The following is a 15,122-nucleotide window of genomic DNA, read 5'->3' on the forward strand; positions in this document are numbered from 1 at the left end:
TTTAAATACAACCAAAAATACAAAGCAAAATAAGCAAAAGCATTCAAAAGCACACTTAGTATCTCCATAAGGTCCCCCAGCCATGGTCCGAGCAATGGCTTTTACCCCAAAGGGTTAAAACCACCTCCAGCTGAGCCATAATGTCATTTGGCTCAAATGGCATCAGCTGGGTGATTCTCAGTCCTTGGTTGATTTGGAGTAGTGGGAAATTAGCATGCACTTAAAGCACTTAAAATATTTAAACTTTAACAGACTTATTTTAAGATCAACAAAACTTATATGTAAAATCAATTAACTCTAATAAAACTTAAAGAAGAATCAGAAAAGTTCTATGGGCTAACTGTGTCACACTCTTTGCAACACAAAAATAGGCAATTCTAACAATTATTACATTATAAGCAATATTCTCAGCTAGGAAGGTTTCTCCCCCACAAGGGATCCAAGCCAGGAAAACAAACCAAAAAGGCTATGACTATGTATAGGATATGCTATACAACAGATACAAAAAGAATTCTATGTGCTACAAGGCTCAAACAAAACTCAGGTGTGCTAATATAACCCACAAAAATAAGCTAAAGAAAGTTTGTTTTTTATTTTCAAACAGCAGATATATTTTAAACAAAAACAGCTCTACTCACAAATGCTTCTGATTGTCTCTTTTAACTAGAGTTTCTCTAATGTTCGTAACAATATTTTGCACACAGGTCATAAAATAAACGCCTATCATAAAAGCATAAATCTATCTAACATTACCCAAACTTAATAGCATTTAGACTTAAAATATTTAAACTTTAAATATTTTAATTTAAGAGAACTTAACATCACTTAAACTTAAAAAATCAGCTGATTTTAAATTTTATATAACTTATATTTAATATAATTTTAATTTTAACAGAAAACTCTTGGTCAACAAAAGTTTGTTTGCCTGCAATCAAGATAAAAAGCAAGTGATATCCTAAAATTAATATCAAATGCTGTATGTTTTTGTTAATCACATGCTTTTAAAAAACTGTCATTATTAACTAAAATTTGAAATTATTAATTATTTCAAATTTTTAAAATATTTTTATTATTATTTTATTTTATTATTATTATTCATTTTATTATTTATTTCATATTTTATTATTTTATTCATATTATTATTATGCCTTCTAAAGTGGCTGGGGTGGAAAGCACCACTCCAAAAAACAAACATTTCCTTTGGATTCAAAGAAAGGAAACAATTCTTATTTAAAAACAATTATATAGCAGTTCTATAAAGTGCCTCTTTGAGGAAATACATCAACAGATGTTTTCCTTGTGTAAAATAGACATTTTTTAGCTCAAATCTTTGAGACACATATACTACTTAGAGTTCGTGTTCATGCATTACCTTCTATATCAGTAATTCAATAAAACTTCTAATCTATACCAAAACTATTTTTCTTTATTCAAAATGTGTACCACTCCTAATTTAGCTTTCAGGGCTTGAGCTAAAACCATGTCATCAGAAAACTCTGGGTTTCTCATTTCTTAATTCTTCCTCTGAGTTCTTTTCCCATTGTGCGTGTTTACTTTTGACTCTACAAGTGTATTATGAAGGCTATATGAAATACATTCTCTCCTAGGGAACAGCAAAGCCACATTGCATACCACTGGAATAAAACACTGTTTAAAATCTTTAAAAGCAGCATTTAGGATCAAATTAAAGCTTGATAGAGAGATCTGTCTGCACTTTGAAATGCAAAACTTCTTGAAACTATTATTATTGGAGAGTGGATACTTGAAGTGTTCTGAAACTCAAAAAAAAAAAAGGTACCTAAAAGTTAAGAGAAGGAAGCTGAAGCAGCCCAAGCTACTGCAAGTTTCCATTTTAGGCTCAGGATCACCTGCAGCCAAGCACAGACATGGCAAGAACAGAAACTGCACAGACAGGAGAGAGAGAGAAAGAGTGTCCTGGTATTTCTTGGTAAACCACAAGGTTGCAGATCTAAGTTTTCAATCAACAAGCTAAAACAACCACCTCAGAACAGCAGCAGTCCTCTCCCTCCTGGCCTACTACTAGTTTGCAGTTCACCTCTTCTGTGTATAAGAGGAGTTTTCACATGTCTGAGCAGGAGAGGAGAAAACCAAAGCTTATGAGAATAAGTATGAAATACATATAAACCAAGGTAACAGATTTAAGTGGCTTAAATAAAGTACAGGTACATTCAAGAAAACCAACAGATATTTGTCCATTTTAGAGCAGAGCCACCAAGAGTTTATTTGCTCCCGCGGCATGTGTGTCGGAGGGGGCCAACCCCCCCCGTGCTGGGCTCTTTGTTTACTCACCGGCAGGCTGACTCCGCTGCAGCTACCGCTGGTCGGGTCGTTCCCCCCATGCTGCTTGGCTCCCTGCGGTGTCGGAGCGGGCGAAAAAAACCTCTGGTCCCGCGGCGCGGCGGCAGCTTGGCTCTGCTCCCACCGGGGCCAGGCCCAGCATGGCCGCGGCTCTGCCGGCGCTGGTGCTGGGCGCGGGGCTGCTGAGGGCCGCCTGGCACTGGCTACGGGGCACGGCGCGGCCCGGGCCCGGGGGCGCCATGCGGGTCAAGACTGTCATCTGGCTTGCACTCAGGGACATGCAGAAGCACCCGCCATGGCTTGCTCAGAGTCTTGACAGTTTTATCACTCTCCCATAATAAATCACCGAATTCACGCCATCCCGTTAACTCGTAAACTGTATGGAGATTAAGGAAAACCCCTCTAGCATAGCCGTCAGTCCAAAGTCCTGTTAAATCCTTTTGCAAATTCATCCCCTTAATCTGCGGTTTTTATAAATATGCTGCTTGCCTTTTTCCTACCTAATTTTTCCAGCGCTGGTTGCAGCTTCTTCAAGGCCTCGTGCAGCACGTGTCAGTCGGGCTCGTCTTTACGATCACGTGAGGCACATGACGTGTATCAGCATCTTTTTTATCCGCTTTATCGCATTTTCCTGCCGTCCCACTGCTTAGGACCTGAGCCGGTTTTCACTTCGCGTGGTGCATCGCAGTATCATGGTCGGGTGTCACCATTATGTTGAAATGAAGGGAGACGACCATCCGATTGATGAGCATCGACTCCGATTTATTGATCAACCAGGCACTTTTTATAACAGTGTTAATTCACTTCATGCATATTGCAAAATCTGAGCTCCTGATAGGCTGTAGAGAAAACTTCAGCTCCTCCTTTTGTTTACAATACCTGAAGTTAGTTTATTGAAACCAAGATCAGTGTTCTCACCATGATATGAAAAGTTCTCAAAACCTTTATATCTGTTCCCAGAACAGCCAAGGACAGAATATTGCCTGTTTTTGAGGAAACGGTCTGAGAATCTTGTTGTTTATATAAAAGGTGGCTGAGAACCTTAATTATTTACAGAATCAAGCCTGGGAAAGGCTGCTTTTTCCCTTAGCTGAATACCTTCATGGCCTCTTTCTTTAAGCCATGCTTGAACCAGGCTCTCCACAGGTCTGCACCTGATTGCCTACAGGAGCCTTGGCTATATTGGGTACAGGATATGCAGAAGGCAGGATGCTGAAAACCCCAGACCCCAATATACCCATAGGCATGAATGGTTGGGCTGGTCTATGGGTGCAAAGCTGCTGAGCAGATAGCACTGCCTGAGAGATCCGAGAAACTGATTAGGCCTGTGTGGGATTCACATTCTCTGAACCTGAGAGAAGCAGTGAGAGAAGCAGAGAAAAGAATGAGCAAAACAATTCTTATCTCATTTGCTGTGCCTGTGTTGAGCCAAAGTAGAATGCAATACGGAAATTGTTTATCCAGAGTGATGTGTTTTGTTTCCTTGGCCTATCAGGGCCAAGCATGTGTGTGTTGGGACTGTCGGCTGACAGTCACGAGATTCTGTGCAGTGGAGTTGAGTTGGGTGCTTGTGCAGATTCAGTTTAGATGTAGCGTAATATAGTATAGAGTAATACAGTATAATAAAGTAATAATTAGCCTTCCGATATCCATGGAGTCCTCCTCATCATTCCTCCTGGACTTCGGGCAAAAATATCTCCGATAGGCCTGCTTGATAACAAGGGTAAAAGGAAAGTAAGACAACAATTGATGTATCTTTTGGCTACAAGGACAGTAAGCAAAGATAAGCAGTGACCCTTCAGTAAGGCTTTGAAATCCGTTTTAAGTGCTATTATAAAGCTGGGGCTTTATAGGTGTGTGGCTAAGTGAGAGAAAGATTTTAAGCTTGGGGATATTAGAAGGGTTTAGGATTATTTTAGTGAGGGTAGGTTATTGTGTAACAAATCAGCACCTGTAAAGAAATATTAACATTTAATTAAACAACGGAAGTACCTTAGTATTGCGTAAATATGTGTGAAGTAAATGTGTATGTCCTGCATCTAGTGTGATTGATGAGTGTAAATGCTGAGTGAATGAGACATACTGTAAACTGGGTGACCAAGGCAGCCAGAGAAGAGTTTATTGTCTATGTGTATAAAAAACATTAATAAAGATTTTGTGTTGTCTGTATGAGTGTAATTTTGTATTTAAGTTGTGGACTCGTATGTGAACCATGGGTATGTGTGGATGTGACAGCCTGGTTAGAGAGCAAGAAAACTAGATAAGTTTTCCCAGAATTGTCCAGAGAGAATTTAAGGAGTTGAACATAAACAATGATAGCTTATTATTATTATAAGCAACCTGCAGGTGTAGTTTTCCTACTCTCTGTTTTCTTGCTTTTCTCAAAGACTGTTTATAAGAAGGCCATTTTGTTAATTAGCCAATCATATAAAATGTATTAACTAAATGACCAATCAAATCTACCTAGATTGAAACAGCTTACAAAAAGGAGCAGTTCTAAATACACCGCGTGTTATGCCACTCAGCCTTCTGATGAGTATGTGTCATTTCTTAATCAACAGCGACATCTGGTGACCCCGACATGAGTTGCCTCGGTCAGCCCTTCGTAGATCGTGGGATGGATGAAGGGATGCCACAGACCCCAGCCAGAACTCTGCTGGGACCCCGTGGCACCCACACAGCCCACACGCGTCAGGATACCCTCTGTTCCTCCAGAGAGGTAATGACCTTTCCCCACGTCCTTCTGGAACAGATTGGTACCATGGTTTTGCTCTGATAGCTTAAAAGCTCTGGTAGGAACAAATTCCGCAGCAGAGTAGACAGTCGGTATCTCTTGCTGGAGGTTGGAGGTCAGTTTTTTCATGATGGGGAGTCACCTCTCTAGGGAAGAAGGTGCCATCATTTCTGTGCGGAAGGACATGATTTCCTTTATTGGAGTCTCTGTGTCAGATGATTCACTCTGTGCTCTGTTTGCCTGGGCCAAATCTCATGACTTGCCAGTAGATACAGACATCGCTTTTAGTCTGAAATTGTGGGAGACATTGGGCTACCGACTCTTGGAAGAAGTTGCTAATGGGAATTCCACCATGCTTCGACTTATACCTGTATGGGGACTCCTGTCCCGTGTCTTCTGAGGCCATACCCAGAGGGGAAGCAAATCAGAAATGCGGACCTCAGAGGGTGAAAATGTTGCCTCTGGGGTCACTGGCATCTCGAGGGGAGGATTAGTGGGCCAGGTGGCTGCCGGTGAGGGATATGGGCACCCCCTGCAGAACCTTTCTCTCACCTAGAGATTATGTTCTGCCAAAATATCCTCATCCCTATGGTTCTGTGAGACAATGTATCCTCCTCCTGCAAAACTGGCACCACCGAGCATGATAGCCGTGTCCCAACCGTGCCAGGGGGACGGCCCCTCCCCTTTTGTGCCACTTTCAGCCCCTCCACTGCCGCTGGTAGTGCTGGAACTGTCTCCGTCACGGCCAGCAGATCAGTTTCCCTCTGCCCCGCAAAGAGTGGCCGCCGAGCCGCTGTGACATCTGGCCCTCCTCCAGCCACCAGTGATGCCTGTCTCTGTGCCGTGGGAGGCAGTGGACATGTCTGTGTTTCGGCCAGCAGGATGGCCTTGAGCTCTCCCACAAGCCAGCGGGCCCAGACTGCTGGGCCCGCCTTCCCTATCCCACAAGCCGGGGACTAACACTTTCACAGCTGGCAGGAGCTGCTGCTCCTGACTCAGATTCCTCCCCTGCACCATGAGTAAGGGTGGAACCATCTCCATCATCGGCGGTCGCCACAGCCGTACTGGTCGCTCCATCAGCTCCCTTGTTGTCAGCCAAGGAGCCTGCACAGATGTACTGGCTGCATCCATTGTCAGTGCCTGCCAACAAGCATTTGTTCCAGCCAAAGTCACACCCCCTGCCAGCTTCCCCTGCCCTTTTCCATGACTCCTGTGCAGACTACAGCAACAGTGACCGCCACACCAGCATCATCTCTCCAATCGGTAAATCACACAACAGGAGCTTTGTTCCCTTTCAGCCTCCAACCTTTAGTACCGGAACAACTGCCTCCTTCTACTCCCTGCATGGAGGCTGACTCTGTTGACTTAATGTCTTTTACAGCTTTGCCATTGTAGCCTGTGCTGGTGGTACCTGCATTGGTGGCGGCCAGGCCTGCAGCCCCCACGGCGGCAGCAGCAGTACCTCCGCCTGCAGCCATGCAGCCCACCACCATGCTGCCGGCCATGGCACTCGTGACTGGGCCCCTGGCCAAGGCACAGCTGGTGGCCAGCCCCCCCATATCAGGGCTTGTAACCAGCCCCTCGGCTTCACAGTCCACAGTCGGTCCCTCAACTTCAGAGCCTCCAGCCAACCCACCAACCCCTGCTGCCCACAGGCTGTCCTCCCCATCCCTGGATGAGGACAGCAACAGCGATGAATGCAAGCTGTCAGACCCCCGGTGGGGGCGTGCCCTGGTGGCAAAACGCTGGCACTGACAGGCCGCGTCATCATCCCTGAGTAATCTCTGGACTTTGTCCCTTTGTCAGGTGACCGTGCACCCCAAGAGCCCTCGCCGCTTTCAGGAAGACTTTGAATGGAGCTTTGCAAAGTGTGCTGCAAAACTTTTCAGGGCAGATATCCTGTCATATGCCTAGTCACAAGTTATTGCAGATGGCAAAGACAACCAATCTGTCCAACCAAAAAGTAGCCGGGTGCCAGTGCAAGGACCCACCGTCTTCACTGACGGTTCCAGAAAAATGGGGAAAGCCATTGTTACTTGGAAGGATGAATCTGGATGGCAAATGTTGGAGGGCCATGAATCAGGCTCAACCCAACTGGTTGAGTTAAAGTCTGTTGCCATGGCATTCCAGAAATTTTCTCAGGTGCCTCTGAACTTGGTCACTGATTCTGCCTATGTTGCAGATATAACCAAGCATTTGGATTGTTCACTTCTGAAGGAAGTCAATAACTGTTGCAGACATTTTTTCACAGAAATCCTTTCTTTGGGATTTGTGCATTTCTGGGAAGCAAAGGCCCCAGAAGAAGAATGTAAATAAATTGTTATCGGCTGCTGTGAAATGTAGCAGCTGATCCTGTGATTGGCTCATGCTCCGTGTTTACTATTAAGGGCCAATCACAGGGCCCGCTCAGGGACAGATTCCCTGGAGACAGAACTTTGTTATTCATTCTTTCTTTCTATTCTTAGCTTAGCAGCTCTCTGCAACTTCTCTCTTTATTCTTTTTAGTATAGTTATAATGTATTATATATCATATATCAATAAATCCAGCCTTCTGATCAAGAAACAAGATTCTCGTCCTTCTCTCACCATGGAGACCTCCTCAGGTCGCTGTAATAAATAACGCGGTTTTGTTTCGGTTATTGAGAACCTTGTGGGGTGCAATTCAGGCCCAAGTTCATTCGTATTACATTTTGCACATTCGGAGTCACACCAATTTACCTGGTTTCATAACAGAAGGTAATGCCAGGGCTGACAGGTTGGCCAACCCTGCGTGAGTAGTGCCTCAGCCTGAGAAGACTGCACAAGCTAAAGCTTTGCATGATTTTTTTCCATCAAAGTGCACATACTCTGCAGAAACAATTTCACCTGATGCCAACTGAGGCTCGTGACATTGTCAGTTCTTGCGCTGACTGTCATGGACTTGCTGCACCTTTACCAGCGGGGGTGAACCCCAGAGGCCTAAAGGCCTTGCAGCTTTGGCAAACAGATGTTACTCATATCACTGAATTTAGCTGACTCAAGTATGTGCACATGTCTATTGACACTTTCTTCTCTGCCATGTGGGTATCTGCTCACACTGGAGAAAAGGGTCACAACATGATTGCCCATTGGAGGATGGCTTTTGCAGTCTTAAGAATACCTTCTGTGAAAACTAACAATGGCCTCGCCTATGTCTCGCAGAAGATGAATCAGTTTTTGTGCTTATGGGGAGTGTCACATAAACTTGGTATCCCGCACTCTCAACCTGGCCAGGCCATTGTTGAACATGCTCATGGTACCTTAAAGCATGTTCAGGAGAAACAAAAAGGGGGAATGCCTAGAGAAACCCCACACAGTCAATTGGAAAAAGCTCCAGATACAATCAATCATCTTACAGTGCCACAGAATTCAGAGAATCCTGTCATTCCAAATAATTTTCTCTCATTGCACTCTTTAGGTGAGATGCTCCTGCCTCAAGTGAAAGTCTGGATATGGGACCTAGCCACTAATAAGTGGGAGGGCTCATACGACCATATCACTTGGGGCCGCGGGTATGCATGCTTTTCCACAGATACTGGAGTATGATGGGTACTTGTGACGTGTGTCCACCCTGATTTGTGACATCAAAAACAGAATGTGGCCAACAGCCAAACTCCGAATGATGATCAAGATGAAGACTATCAATCAGATGACCCCTCCATGAGTAGGGAATGAACATTCCATCCTTTCCTTGTTTCTGGAAAAGGACTGTTGACAACTTAAGACTGTCAGTTCTTTGAACAAACGAATGATAAGTTGTTACTATATTAGACTTAGTATTGATATTGTATTAGAATATGTAATTGATTTTAAGATTAATAGTGTACTTTTTGTAAGAGGGAATCACAATATCTGATCTCTCCATTTCAAATTGGCATCCAATTGAAGTTCTGTCTGATAACTAGCAACTGCTAGAGGAACCTCTGGAGCTGTTGTCCTGATTTGAGAGGAAGTGAGTTTTTTCGGATGCTGTGGTCAAACCAATAGGTGCTCAGATTTGAATATTGGCACCTGGTGTGGCCACTGAGGACATGGATACGCCTCTGAGAACACAGGGGGTTAAAAGCAGACAACTCCCAGGAAAAACTTCTCTTGGTTCCAGTCAGTGAAAGGTTCAGACCTCCCCTGCCCAGCTGCTGCCGGCTGGGCGAGGGAGGGGAAACCATGTGGCCGGGTAAGGTGAGCGCCACGGCCCTGAGGATGGAAGGGTGGAGGAGCACCAAGAGGCATCGGGCAGCCATCCCCCCCCAGGAGAGAGAGAGAGAGATGATGTTTGTGCCTGTGCCACCTTGAAATTTGATAGCATGGCCGGCCAAGGAGGAGAAGGGGGGTTGTGACGAGAAAGTGCCCAGCAAGGCAGCCGTGGTAGTTCTGGATAGGCAGAGCCTGAGATTTTTAACGTTTTTCTTGGATGATGGAAACCTTACAAATGCTGGACCTCCTGGAGCTGAATGAGAAGAAAGATAGAGATAAGAGGAAATGGGCCACAAGAGAAGTGGAGAAGAATCTTGTTGGGGTGAGGTGATGGAGTGGCCTTTGACTGGACTTTTCTTGTATACCCATGGACAGAACCATTTTTCTTGTGACACAGAGACTGCATTTAGGGGGAGGCAATGGCTCAGAGCCAAGAGAGTTCAGTGTTGATATGTGAAGGAGTGTGTGAACAGAGACGATAGGTGAGGAGAGTGGTTGGTGCCCTCGATCTTCAGGGAAGAAGAAGATCTCTGTTTTTGAGACTCCTCGGCCCCAGGGGGTGAATTTAGGTGGGGGACAGGTGTCCTGAAAGTGAGAAACTGTGCTCTTTTTGGAACTGGGCAAAGCACCCTTACAAGGAAAACCCTAGAAGCAGCTCTGGTCCATGTGCAGTGGTGGGAGCACTGGACATGGAAGGAAGATGTCACCATGGCAAATGATCTCTGGGCGGTGCCACGTGTGACAGGAAGCACAAGAGGTTTCAACTGTGTTTCCAGGGGAAGCCTATGGCACAAGATGGACTCCCCACTCCCTGATGAACTGGAAATTGATTATCTAAAAGGTGGTGATGGACTGAGAGTTGGTGATCTGAGGGATGGATGTATTGGAAATTTGGTGTGGGGGGGAATGATTTTGGAAGGTTTTCATTCTTTCTGTGTGTTTCTTTTTACATATAGTTGTAGGTAAATAAAATTTTCTCTTCTTTATTCCTAAGTTGGAGCCTGCTTTGCTCTATTCCTGGTCACATCTCTCAGCAGACACCAGGGAGAATGTATTTTCATGGGGGCACTGGCATTGTGCCAGCGTCAAACCGTGACAGCTGTGTTTGTTCTCCTTTCTGCAAGGGGCCCCACAGAGGATTACAAACACCACCTCCTCCTTTAAACAAAAAAGGGGACCTGTGAATGTTACAGCCTGGTCAGAGAGCAATAAAACTAGATAAGTTTTCCCAGAATCAGCCTGAGAGACTTTAGGGAGTTGAACATAAACAATGATAGCTTATCATTATAAACAACCTGCAGGTGTAGTTTTCCTACTTTCTGTTTTCTTGTTTTTCTCAAAGATTGTTTATAAGAAGAGAGTCTTGTTAATTAGCCAATCAGGTAAAATGTATTAACTAAATGACCAATCAAATCTACCTGGATCAGAACAGCTTATAAAAAGGAGCAGTTCAAAATATACGGCATGTTATGCCACCCAGCCTTCTGATGAGTCTGTGTCATTTCTTAATCAACAGCAACAGGCATGGCGTGAATGTAAAATCTGTCATAAAAGATGGTATTGAACATCCACACAAAAGAGTGCCTGGTGCTGAGAGTGTGAAAGAGTGGAATTGAGAGCCAGGAATCAGGCATTAAATCTTTTCCTTTCTGTAGGAAATAGTGTGTGGGAAAACAGCATTTAGTTTCCTGAGCCTGAACAGGACCTGAGAAGGACTGGGAAAATACATGTGAAAGTTGTAGAGTCAGGTTTGCTTGGAAGTTAAGAAAGAAGAAAAAAAGTTGTGCGAACGGTGCTGGGATAAGCTGAGAAAATGTGACAGAAAGCAAGCAAAGAGAAAACCCCAGGGGAAAGGGGAGTAGGAAAACATCAATAGATATACCTCCCAATAGCCCCCTAGGGATAAAATTGGTAGAGTGGAAATATAACCCTGACACGAAGAATAAAAATAAAATTTAAATGATACATTATTGTATGATAGAATCAGCTAAAGAGGAGATAAGATCAGATAATTTATTCTGTCCAAATCATGGTTCTTTTGAGGGGTGAATGTGCCAAGCTTTGAATATTCATGTGAATGCTAAAGAACCTGTTAGCTGGGAAGAGAGTCATTATGCTACCTGTTGGAAGGGCGAGGCTTTTCTGAGGGAGGTGAATATGTTTAAATTAAAAGAAACTAAAAACTGGGACCCCTTAGATTATCTGCCAATGTACCCCCTCCACACCGTTACGGACCTAGTCAGAATAGCAGGGGAAGAGTAGTCCAACGAGATTAATTGAAAAATGAAAACCAAGCAGTGGCACTATACCCCCTCCAAGAAGTATCATTGAGAGGGGCACATGCGGGAATGGGGTTTGTAACTGCCCCACTTAATTCCTCCGAAGTGAGAACGTTTAAAAAGGAATTAAAAGGTCTACTAGAAGATCCAATCAGATTAGCAGAACAAGTAGACCAATTTTTGGGACCCAGTGTTTATACCTGGGATAAAATGCCATCTGTAATAAACCTTTTGTTTACACCCGAAGAAAGACAAATGATCTGAGCAGCAGGTATGCAGATATGGGAGAGGGAACATGCACACCAACTCCCTGGGGATCAGAAAATGCCCTTGAAAAGTCCTAATTGGGATCACAGCAACCCCGGAGGAAGGCAAACCATGGAAGATAATAGAACATTAATTGTCATGGGGATTAGAGAAGCTGTTCCACAAACTCAGAATGCCCATAAGGCATTTGCTGAACAACAAAATAAGGAAGAGACTCCTCCAAAACCCCAAGAGAGAAAAGCCCTTGGGTGTGTGCCCCAGTGGACTCTCCCTTTATTTGAATAAAGTTGAAGGACTCCTCTGTTTCCTATTTGGGCATTTGTGGATTTTCCTGACATTGTCATTTTAGATTCATAATTAAGTTACAGTTGTGCTTTTAGTAAATCCTATTGAATCAATTTGTAAATTTTAATATAGACAACTGAATAATTGCTGCTACATTCTTTACACCTAAACCATTGTTTTGCGGAGAAAAGAAGAAACCTCACAACTTTATAAAAGTTGTAAAGCTCGGTATGTTTATCTACGGCGCCGGACGCACACGGAGAAAAATTCTCCTCAAAAGGCATGCGTACCCCTGAAGATTTCAGACCTCCTTTTATCCCCCTTCCAAATGCATATGCATACAGTTTCACAATAAGTTCATACATATTCATCCTGCATGACACTTAGCACCAGTTCTTCTTTATCAAAGGAATTTCTAGGTCTGGGCAAATTGACCTCGTGGTCTTTTCTGTTTTTCTTTCTCCGTCTCCTTGCTGTCTCGGCATGCGAGTTTTTCCTTCAGCTTTGGCCGTTTGACTTTTCACCATTGTTAGACACTTCCCCTAATTCAGGATGGATCCCTACTCTGTCTCATTCCCCCCTTTCCTAGGAAATAAGTAAATTCTTTTACTTAATGAAAACTTTCATGACAATAAGTGTCTTCTAATGCTTCACTATGTACGTTTGATAAAGAGGTTAGTACAGCCATTCGTTGTAGTATTCTCCAGTTCCAAATTAACAATGTAATAGATAATCTTAAGCTTATCCCAACTAATATTAGTAAAACTACAATAGGGTGGCACAACTTATTAAAGATTCCATTTGCAGTTGGTGACCACCCAAAGATCACATCTCACCAGTGATGATCTATATTTTATTTTATTCTTTGTAGAACTCTGGTTATCTTCTTTGTATCATGTTGGACAGTAATTAAGGCTTTCTTTCCACTTTCTTGGATTTCTTTCAAGACTTCTAATAGGTCTTGGTGCTTAATTAATTGTTTTACCAATGTAAGGTTCACCCCAATAGGGGTAGGTAGTAGTCTGTGATACATTGTGTAATTGGCTGTAATCAGCTGGTGGGATGTTACTGGTACCAAATACGAAAAATCACACCCAATAATCTTAACAAAATTACAAATACAGAGATTAGAATGGTTTCTACTAGACAGAATAACATCATTGCTATCAATTTGTACAGCTGCACAAGCAGTTCTCAAACATACGCCCTTTTCCAGTATATACGAGCACAGTTTTCTGGTCAGTGACTGGATGAATTTCAAAGTGGCAAATATCCTGTTCAGTGTCCAAACACATACTGTCTGCCACTTTTCTTCATGGTTTTATCTTAGGGCAATGATGGGATGGATAACATAAACAGTGGCATTACGTATGGTAAGCACAAAGGCAGTGGCCACATTAGAAACAGGATCATAGGTGAAATTTACCATAGTCCACCAGGATTGAAACTTCCTTTCAAAATCAATTGCATTATCCCACTCAATTTTCTGAATTTCAGCTGGAAAATTACCTTCACCCCTTTCCTATATGATCAGAGCTGCTGTTGCTTGTATCCATAACTGTGCTTGTATACAACTGAAAGCTAAAGACACATTATCTTGAACTATACTAAGTGCTTCTACTATCAATTTGTGGTCTTGGTCCCCGGCCTCTTCATACTTCTTTACTTTGGCAGTACTTTTGAAATCTGTCACTGGCTAGTTCCTAATGCCAATAGAGATTACTATAAAGGCTGCTTCAATTTTGTTAGGCTACCTGCTGCAGCAGCCAGTTTATTCATCAGTATTTCTGAATCAATTCCATTTAAAACTCCTAATCTTGTCCCTAATATGCCAGTTAGATGTTTGTTATGGGGAACAGGAACTGCTTTCTGTCCATGATCATCCCTCCCTGCCAGAGGGATGTGCTAGGCTCATACTACAAATTCAGACACACTTCACAAGTGTATCTGACAGAGGTTTAGGTCATACTTGAGGCAGATGTTTGTTCTGAGATGTAGAGACCTTAGGGAATCTAACCTCTCCCTCTCCCTCCAAAGCACCTGATTTCTCAGATGTGTGGCAAGCAGGAATGTCTCTCCTGGTCACCCACCTTGCCCCTAGCTAAGATCAAGATGTGGACTGTGTTCAGGGCAGAAGATAATGGAGGGGAAATCTTGAGAGAAGAGCCTAAATTCATTGCAGTGCCTCAGAAGAAACTGGGATCAGGTTTCTGCTACTTGAAACACTCAGCACAAAAGTGATGCTCAAAATCTTACAGCCTGCTGCTGTGCTCTGAGGGGGTCTCTCTCTCTCTACCTCTTTTAAGCAGAATCCAACCGCCTCAGACTGGGACAATCACTGATCCAAATCTCAGTAGGAAAAGGGATAGCTATAAATAAGGAAAATCACCTTCATTGCTTGGGTTAATTTACCACCTGCAGTTCAGCACCCTTTACCAGCCATTGCCTGGGGGTTCAGCCAACCAGCTTGGAAAATTACCTAAGGAAACTGATTTCTTGGTGTTCCTGGTTTTAGGCACCAGGAGAGCTGGCTCCTTCCTTTCTTGTTCTGCTCCTGAGGTATGCCCGTTTTTGTGACCATGTTGTCCAGCCCTCAAAGGAAGTTTTTAGGAAGGAGGAGCAGGCTGGTTGGGTTTTTGAGATGTTAATTTGCATTATCAAATCTACACGTTTGAGAGACCATTCTGGATTGAATAATAGCTGTTGTTCAGTCAAATTCTTTACTACGTTAGGTCCAAGTTTGGAGTTTGGGTAGAGTCTGAACTAGTATGGGGTGTATAAGGCCCCGCTGTGGTAAAAAGTGCAGTGTCCACTTTGAATTCAAATGAAAGTCTGACAGTAACTCGAGCTCAAAGGCAGGTCACTTCTACAAGCTGTATCAGGGTGAAATTCCACCAACAGTCTGATTCACTCAGGTTATCACAGACTTCCTGGTGTTCATATACACCAGGGGAGGTTCAGACACTAATTACATCTGGTCTCTCATAAGCCATCCTATTGATGACTAAGCACTTTACTTTGATTTC

The sequence above is a fragment of the Zonotrichia albicollis genome, chromosome W, assembly GCF_047830755.1.
Source record: "Zonotrichia albicollis isolate bZonAlb1 chromosome W, bZonAlb1.hap1, whole genome shotgun sequence".
NCBI classification, from domain to species: Eukaryota; Metazoa; Chordata; class Aves; order Passeriformes; family Passerellidae; genus Zonotrichia; species Zonotrichia albicollis.